Genomic DNA, 10,160 nt, shown 5'->3' on the forward strand with positions numbered 1-10,160 from the left:
GCAAAGAGTGGCTCAGAGTCCTTGGCAAACCGGCATATATCAACATCCAAATGAAGAAGAAAGGCCTAATGAAGTGGAAGAATTAACTCCACAATCTCAACTCCGAAGGTCAACAAGAACACGAAGGCCAAATCCAAAATATGCAAATGCAGACATAGTTGAAGAAGCAGTAGAGCCTGAGACGTTTGAAAAAGCATCACAAAGTTCTGAGTGGATGACAGCCATGAAACAAGAGATTGATGCACTACAACAAAATCAAACTTGGGATCTCATACCAAAACCAAGAGATGTGAAACCCATTTCGTGCAAATGGGTTTACAAAATAAAGCGTCGTCCAGATGGGTCAATTGAAAGGTATAAGGCATGATTGGTAGCTCGTGGCTTCTCTCAACAGTACGGACTAGACTATGATGAAGCGTTTAGTCCGGTGGCGAAACTTACAACTGTACGAGTTCTACTTGCACTTGCAACCAACAAAGATTGGAATCTGTGGCAAATGGATGTGAAAAATGTTTTTCTTCATGGAGAATTGGATCGAGAAATTCATATGATCCAACCAATAGGTTTTCAGAACCAACATCATCCTGAATATGTGTGTAAACTGCGAAAAGCGCTCTATGAATTGAAACAAGCACCTAGGGCATGGTATGGTAAGATTGCTGAATTTCTAAATCAGAGTGGTTATTTAGTAACATCTGCAGATTCTAGCCTATTTGTCAAATCAAATGAAGGAAAACTAGCTATCGTGCTTGTATATGTTGATGACTTAGTCATCACCGGTGATGATGGATCAGAAATTCTTCAGACAAAAGAGAATTTATCAGTCCGATTTCAAATGAAAGAACTTGGACAACTCAAGCATTTTCTTGGTTTAGAGATTGACCGCACACAAAAAGGAATATTCCTTTGTCAACAAAAGTATTCCAAAGACTTGTTGAAAAGGTTCAGAATGCTCGACTGCAAACCAATCTCAACACCTATGGAATCAAATTTCAGAATGTGTGCACATGAAGGAAAAAGCTTAGAAGATACAACTATGTATCAAAAATTGGTAGGCAGTCTCATCTACTTAACCTTAACTCGACCTGATATTTCTTATACAGTTAGTGTAATAAGTCGGTACATGCAAAATCCAATGAAGCCTCATTTGGAAGCAGTTCGACGAATACTAAGATATGTGAAGAGCACAATTGATTATGGTCTTGTGTATAAAAGAATTGGAGACTGTAAGTTAGTTGGTTACTGTGATGCTGACTATGCAGGAGATCATGACACCAGAAGGTCAACAACTGGTTACTTATTTAAGCTTGGTTCTGGAGCAATTTCTTGGTGCAGCAAGAGACAACCAACTGTATCATTATCAAGCACTGAAGCTGAGTATCGAGCAGCAACAATGGCAGCTCAAGAAAGCACATGGTTGATTCAACTATTAAATAGCCTACATCAACCAGTTGATTATGCAGTTCCAATATATTGTGACAATCAATCGGTAATTCGTTTGGCGGAAAATCCGATCTTTCATGCAAGAACTAAACATGTTAAAGTGCACTATCATTTTATCAGAGAAAAAGTTCTCCAAGAAGAAATTGAGATGAGACAAATCAGTACAGATGATCAAGTTGCATATTTGTTCACAAAAGGCTTGAGCGCCAGCAAATTCAAAAGGTTTCGTGATCAACTCGGCATAGTACAAAGGGTTGGTGTTGAGGGGGAGTGTTAAATATCAACTCCAACCCAAATAAAGGATAAAACTTATCCAATAAAAGATAAGAGTTATAGATAAGATTTTCTATTTAATTATTTATTTTTCTAATAGATAAAGATGACGACTTGGTAAAAGATAAAATTAAATGTGTGGTCAAGAGTGTTTTTCTCATTTCATGGATAAGAATTAGAATTTCAATGTCTAGGATTTAATTTAATTGAACGGTCCAGATTGTATGAAGAGTACTATAAATACTCTACCTTGTATTTAGTTTTATTCATCAATCAAGTATCAATTTGTGAGTCAAAGTTTTTTGTTTTTCTTCTTTGTCTTAGAATTGTGAGTGATCTACAAAAAAAATGTTGTAGTGTTGTTATTGTTAGTGTAAGACAAGTAATTTATTTACTTGTTTGTTGGTCCAATTTTTAACAGGGCGCTGCTTGGGATCCTTTGATAGACAACTAAGAGATACTTTGACTAGGGGTGGGCATAATTCGGTTCAAATCGGAAAAACCGACTGAACCGAAAAATTTCGGTTTTTTTTGTTCGGTTTTTTCGGTGTTTCGGCCGGTTTCGGTTTAAGTTTTTTAAAATTCGGTTATTTGGTTCGGTTTCCGGTTTTGACTCCCAAAAAATTGAAAAAACCAAACCGACCGTATTATACTTAAAACATTATTTTTATAGATATTTGATCATACAAGTGGATTAATTTCTAATTATTTATAATATAATAGCATAATCAAATTATATATTTATATTTACTTATTGTCACCGGATAATAAAATTTTAGTATTACTTTAAATTCATAATTATTTTAATAAATTGATACTTTTTCTTTATCTCTAAACTAATATTTGTAGTAGGACAAAATCAATTTAATTCATTGTATAAACCGTATATAACCGACCGTATAAACCAGACCGTATTACATAAAAACCGAACCGAACCGTAATAAAATGATTTGGTTTTGGATCAAAAATCTTTAAAACCGAAACCGAAAAAATAAAACCGTAGTAGGGTAAAACTGGACCAAACCGGCCGATGCCCACCCCTAACTTCGACCACTCTGCTCAAGGATTCAACTGAAGAATTTTGGCAAATCATCGGGTCAGTAAATCCCTTCAAGCTTGCTGGATTATCTATCAAAGTCTTCTCCATCTGCAAGCACAGTAATATTTTTCACTTCTTTTGTACCAAAATCTGCATGCCAACTCAAAGGATAGAGCAGAATTCTATGCACCTTTGCTCTCAGAGAATCAAGCTGAGCATTGGACCTTAGAGGTTTCCCTGTGATAACCTCTAGAAGGATGAGGCCAAGTTGATAAATATCTTCTTTTTTCCCAAGTCAAACACTGTCAATACTGGTAGACAAACAAGATTGATTCCACAGATTTAATATTAGCTTCTAAACTAGAAAATGATCATTTCTAAACAAAAGTGTTTCACCTTCCAAGATCTTCCTCGCGTGCAGGAATGGACAAAGGGCTGCGGGAGCCTAGCTGGTAGATCAAACATAATAACCAAACACTGTCAAAACAGGGAATACAATACATCCACTCATTTTTCATTAAATTAGGCGGCACATTACCTTGTGACTTCTGAAATTTGAAAGTATTGGAAGATTGTAATTGCGTATTTTCGCAGTGAGAGTTTGATCCAATAGTATGTTTTCTATGTTAAGATCATTTCCAACTATACCAGGAACTGTGACCGTATGTAAGAATTGGATTCCCTTTGCAACTCCAATAGTTGCAGAAACCCTTTGTGATGATGTCATCATCATCTCTATCTTTTTGGATTCTGCAAGAAGAAGAGCGTTACGGCCCTCTATTTCATCACATACGTACTTACACAAAGCAAGAGAAAGTTTACCTTCACGATTACCACCGAGGTAAGACCTTAGATTTCCATTAGAAATGTGCTTAAATACAAGAAAAATAGTATCCATGGTGTTGTCGCCATCACTTGTGACACAGTATCCAACAATGCTGACTGAATGACGATGCCTGAGCTTTGAAACAATATCTATGTACTGAAGAAGGCTTGGACACGAGAGTTTGTGCTTCAATCTCAAGCATCTGATGATCACTGATGAACCATCACGAATCCACCCTTTATAAGCCTGAGAAGACGCGCAAACAAGTTAGATAGTTCAGCCCCGATACTAAACTAAAGCGATAATAAAATTCCTACCATCATTAACAACCAAAAGTTCCATCGAGTAATTATAAAGGTTTAGTGGTGTAACCGGCAATGTTAATGATCATACAGATAGTATTCTGTAACAGTACATGAACATGAACTTGCAAGAAATACATACATATACTTGTAAGATTCATGTTTCTTATGAACTTGTCAGATGATATACTACCTTAATTTCTTCAGACGTAAAAGCACAAGATAATATGAGTTCTTAATGTGTAAACAAGAGCCAGCACAAGAATCAAATTTACTCACTGAAAAGTGACAAATGAATCAGTTTTTTACTAACTCAAAAAGATTTATACAGAAGTGTCAATTTATAATTTCTTTCCCATAGAGACTACCTGCCCTTGAGGACCGTCTTCAATTAAGTTTGATGAATCAAAACTATTGGTTACTTCTTCGAGATCCTCAATACTGAAAGCCTGATATGGCACTAGTCCGAGAGTCCCTATCATCACTGTTGGGGACATTCGCCCTGCAGATGATCGAAATCAAAATCATCAATTTCTCGACCAGACTAAATATAGTAGTAGATTTTCAAGAAGAAACCATGCCTATCTTTTCTCACTTGCATCATCAGGGCTTCTTGGAGCAACCCGAACAAAAGGTTTCCCTGCACTTGTCTTCTAAAAGATGCTGAGAGTGTCTTCTTGATCCTCTGCTGCACTTCTCATCTTCCTAAAGATCATGAAGCCTAGGAACCCAGCAAGCACAGCACCACAAATGACTGCCCCAACAATCCCAGATATGACGCCTAGACTGCTCTTTGATCCGTTGATCTTGTTTGCTGAAGGCAAAACAGTGTACACCGCACCTTGATTACAATAGGAATTTGGATGTTGGATCCCCAAATCCCCTGCAACTGCACTCAAGCAGTTCTCCGAGTTCAGCATAATCCTGTTCGAGGAATTCGATTGGATGCATGGAGGCAGGCTTCCAACAATAAGATTGTTCGAGATATCAACGTAGGAAAGCTCAAGGCTGCACAAAAAGTTCGCCAGAACTTTGCTGGCAAGCCTATTCTCTGACGGGTCGAGGTACTGCAATGAAGGAAGTGAGAACAGGAATGATGGAAATGATGATGGTTCTCGTAAAACCTAAGCTACATGAATTCTAAATAATCAAAATAAGAATTTGAATAGGAAAAACAAGAATATATGAGCATGGATCTTCGTTTCATCGAGAATACGGCATAAGGAAGTAAATAATACATAAACATAATGACAAAGAACCTGATTGAAGAGCCATATTTTTGTCCTTTAGCGTCGTCAAGAAGATCCTGTGGAAGAAGAAGTAGCGGAAAGAAAAGATAGGTCTTCCGGAGGAGTTAGGGTTGATGGCGCCAAATTTTCTTTGTCAATGAGGAACGAAAAGACGTCTAAAGAATGTCCTAATCCTCTGGGGACCAACCCATTATATAGTGCACATCTATTATCAGCCCATCGATCATAATAGATGTGAGATTATAAATCCATATATACTGAACATCTATTATCAGCAAATAGATGATAATAGATGCGGGACTATATGTTCTACACATATGAAATCCACATCCAATTATCTGAAACCCACTAGACATAAGTTAAATCACTTTAAAGGGTTCGGATGGTATTCACGTGTGCAACTTGCAAATAAGCCCACCTAATAGGGATAATTATATCCAACAATCTCTCACTTGAGCTATATGTGAGTTGTATATGAAATACAAGTAAAACTTTAGTTGATATCAAACTTTATTAGTACAAAATACCCTTGTAAATAATCTGGTCCATTAACTTTATTGGTATAGGATTAAAGAGGTCATAACTACTGTATATGATCGTAACAAGCCCCAACAGTAATCACAATACCAATATCATTAATGACATAGATCAAGATGTGGATGTGTAGAGTGGAATTACATGAAATGTGATCAATACATGTCAATTTTCAACTAGTCCTAAGATGACCTCAAAAGAGATCAGATCATATTTGTAAAATACTTTATGCTAAACTGCAATAGCAAATCATGATCCAAACTGTATGATTCCAAAAGGAATCTATATCATATTTACAAACACCAAATGCTAAACAGCAATAGTAAATAATGATATCATAGTCAGAGTGTTAAACAAACATATAAATTCCCATCAATATTTTGAACTTTAAGTACGTACAATAATCAAAATAAAATGTTTGTCTTTATTATCAAATATAGAGTAATAAAACAAATACAGACTCCCACTAGATGAATTCTTCTTTCATAAAAAGGACTCTCATATTCACAACATGCTCATGAAACACCTTAGGCACCAAGCCTTTGGTAAGTAGATCGGCCAACATGTAATCTGTGCTGATATGCTTTACCATAATCTAACAACTCTGAACTCTTTTTTTAACCGCTAGAAACTTGATGTCGATGTACTTGGACTTCGACGAACTGCGGTTGTTCTTGGCATAAAGTTCTACAGCTTTGTTATCACAGTAGATCCTCAGTGGCCTGTCAATACCATCAACAATCTGTAATACTGTGATGAAGTTCCGCAGCCAAATACCGTAATTGGATGCTTCGTAGTATGCTACTAACTCTGCCTCTATAGTCGAAGTGGTTACTAACGTCTGTTTGACGCTCTTCCAAGATATAGCCCCTCCAGCAAGCATGAAGATATAGCCCAAAGTAGATCTTCTGCTATCCAAGCATCCAGCAAAATCGGAGTCTGAATATCCAATCACCTCCAAATGATCTGATCTCTGATACGTGAGCATATGCCCTTTAGTTCTTTGTAAATACCGCATCACTCTCTTTACCGCTTTCCAGTGTGACGATCCTGGGTTACTAACATATCTGCCTAACATCCCCATTATAAATATTATATCTGGTCGAGTACAAACTTGTGCATACATGAGACTTCCCACTGCTGACGCATATGGGAATTGCTCCATCTCCTTTATTTCAAGTTCAAGTCGTGGGCACTGCTGCAAACTGAACTTGTCACCTCTTGACACAGGTGTGTTAACGGGTGTACAGTTCTGTATACCATACCTTATAAGCACCTTTTCAATATAGGCATGTTGTGAAAGTCCAAGAATGCCTCTTGAACGATCACGATATATCTGTATGCCTAAAACAAAGGATGCTTCACCAAGATCTTTCATTTCAAAATTACCAGATAGAAATGACTTGGTTTGATGCATCATACCCTTATTATTACTCGCAAGTAATATATCGTCCACATACAAAATAAGTATAACAAACTTGCTCCCACTGAACTTGACATATATGCACTGATCAACAGAGTTCTCTTTAAATCCAAATGAGGTAACCACTTGATCAAATTTCCGATACCATTGATGGGATGCCTATTTTAAACCATAAATGGACTTCTTTAATCTACATACTAGGTGCTTTGAGTCGTTAGACTCAAAGTTCTCTAGTTGCACCATATATATAGACTCCTCTATGTCTCCATCGAGGAATGCAGTCTTTACGTCCATTTGATGTAGCTCCAAATCATAATGAGCTACAAGTGCCATGATTACCCTAAGGAAGTCTTTTGTCGACATAGGTGAGAAAGTCTCCTTGTAATCAATGTTTTCTTTCTGAGTGAATCCTTTGGCAACAAGACGAGCCTTATACTTTTCGACATTGCCCCTTGAATCCCGCTTAGTTTTAAATATCCATTTACAGCCAACGGGCTTCTTTCCTTCAGGCAATTCGACAAGTTCCCAAACGTCATTGTCTGGCATAGACTTCAACTCTTCTTGCATGACGTTAATCCACCTTTCAAGATCAGAGCATTGTTTGACTTCTTGGAAAGATGTAGGATCACCTTCCAACCCTATGTCAAAGTCATGCTCTTGGAGATAAACATAATCATGAGAATTCGTGCTTCTTCGTTACCTTGTGGATCGCCTTAAAGGCACTTGTATTTGAGGTGGTTAAGGTACTTGCTCATCAATATGAGGCAATACTTCAATTTCAGTGGCAGGTTCCTCCAATTGCATTGGAGATGTCATGGGAGTATCTTGGTTCACTACGCTTACTGGATATGTGATACCCATAATGTGCGGTATGGTAACCATACCGCTACTGATCACACTAGTAGTAGCCACAGGAGGATTGTCATCACATTGCTCAAAAGATATTTCCCTGATTTTATCACTCCCACTGTCCTCAATGAACTTGGCATTTCCCGTTTCGAAGAAGGATCTATTAAAGGGATCATAAAATTTATACCCTCTTGATTTCTCAGAGTATCCTACAAAATTAAAGTTAATTGTTATTGACTCTAGTTTCCTTTCATTAGGCTTGTAAGGCCTAGCTTCAGCTGGATAACCCCAGACGTGTAAGTGCCTAATGCTAGGCTTCTTACCCGTCCACATCTTGGACGGGGTTTTAGTTACTGCCTTACTAGGTACTCTATTGAGTAGGTAAACTGCAATCTTGAGTGCTTCACCCGACAAGGACTCTGGTAGAGAAGTGAAAGCCATCATACTTCTTACCTATCTTTTAGGGTTCGATTGCGATGCTCAACTACACCATTCTGACTGGGTGTACCAGGAATGGTATACTAAGGCACAATTCCACACTCAGGCAGGTAATTCGCAAAAGGTCCCGAACGTTGTTCACCTAATCTATTATATCGATCGTAATATTCATCTTTAATTTTCTTACCTAGTTGAAGTTTAACTTCGGCTTTGAAAATTTTGAACATGTCCAAAGATTACAATTTCTCATGAATAAGGTACAGATAGCCAAATCTGGAATAGTCGTCTATAAAGCTAATAAAATATGTGTGTCCATTCCAAGATGCCTTAGGGAATGGTCCACAAATATCTGTATGTATTAGCTCCAAAATATCATTACAACGGCTAGCCCCCTTATTCCTTTTGTTAGTAGTCTTCCCCTTGATACACTCTATGCAAACATCAAAGTTTGACATATCAAGGAAATCGAGAATTCCATGTGACATTAATTTTTCTAGCCGTTGTTTGGATATATGTCCTAAAGGCCTATTCCACAACATGGAAGAATTCTCATTAGTCAATTTACATTTCGTACCTATACTATGCATTATCACGTTGTCAACTATAGGAGTAAAGGTGCTCAATTTATAAAGCTTATCAACCAAGGAACCATTGAATTAAAGAAAATACTAAAAATTGTTGGACCGTTGGGCCGGCTGGAAGGGGGGTTGTTGGATAGCCCTGTAAATTAAAAACAAACAACCCTTCTTCGAACTCTTTAAGCTGACACTTGCATAAGAATATAAAAGAAATAAAACATAAAAGAAGAGGCACGAGTGTTTACTTGGTTACTACAACCGATGTGGTTGTTAATCCAAGGAAGTTGAAGCACTAAAATCTCCTTCAGGCGGAGAAGCCTCTTACAGCGTTTAGGCACAGAAAATAGAAGCTCAACTACAACTAGAAGCGCACAAGCGTTGGAATTACAAGTAATGAGTTCGTTGAAAATCTACTGGACCAAGGCTATATTTATAGCCTTGGTCGGGGCGCCTGGAAGGGTTCCGAGCGCCCTGGGGGGATAAAACTTTATCCCCCAACGTTCAGAATGCATTAGACGCATTCTGATCAAACATGCTGGTCCGGGCGCTCGGAGGGGTTCCGGGCGCCCCGGGCTGGTCCGGGCACCCCAGACTATTCTAGGCGCCCCGGACCAATAAAGTCAACCCGTGTTGACTTTTTCATCCGGGACCACTGCTCTGGTTCGGTTCGGCTCGATCCGGGTCTTCTACTCCGGATCTGTTCACTTGAGTGATCTCTGCCCATCCGGAAAAGGGCTCACCCGAATCCAACTTCCGGTCTTCTCGAGCATCCTTCCGCTTCGGCTTCTCGTCCCTCGGAATCGCTGCGTGTTTCCTTCTCGTCCACCAGCGTACTCATCCGCAGTCTTCGTCCCTCGGTCGCACCCCGTGCCGACCTTCTCGCTAGCTGCGTCTCTTGCTCCCCGAGTAATCTTCCGCTCCGTCTTTCGTCCGTCGGAACCACCGCACGCTTCCTTCTCGTCCACCGAGGTACTCTTCCGCAGCACCTCGTCTCTCGGACTCACCGCGTGCCGTCCTTCTCACAAGCTGCATCTTCCGCTCGAGTACCTGTGCTCCTAAGCTCCTGCACACTTAGACACAATGTTAGAAACACACAGGACCTAACTTAACTTGTTGATCACACCAAAACAACCTTGGGGTTCCAACAATCTCCCCCTTTTTGATGTGATCAACCCAAGTTAAGCTAGGGTAAAAAATATACATGA

General features: G+C 38.8%; 1 pseudogene; it reads right to left on the reverse strand.

Annotated features, from left to right (window-relative positions):
- Positions 1–2,015: 2,015 nt before the first annotated feature.
- On the reverse strand, positions 2,016–6,550 carry LOC122006120 (annotated as a pseudogene).
- Positions 6,551–10,160: the final 3,610 nt, after the last annotated feature.

Source organism: Zingiber officinale, chromosome 1A, assembly GCF_018446385.1.
Source record: "Zingiber officinale cultivar Zhangliang chromosome 1A, Zo_v1.1, whole genome shotgun sequence".
In the NCBI taxonomy this organism is placed as follows: Eukaryota; Viridiplantae; Streptophyta; class Magnoliopsida; order Zingiberales; family Zingiberaceae; genus Zingiber; species Zingiber officinale.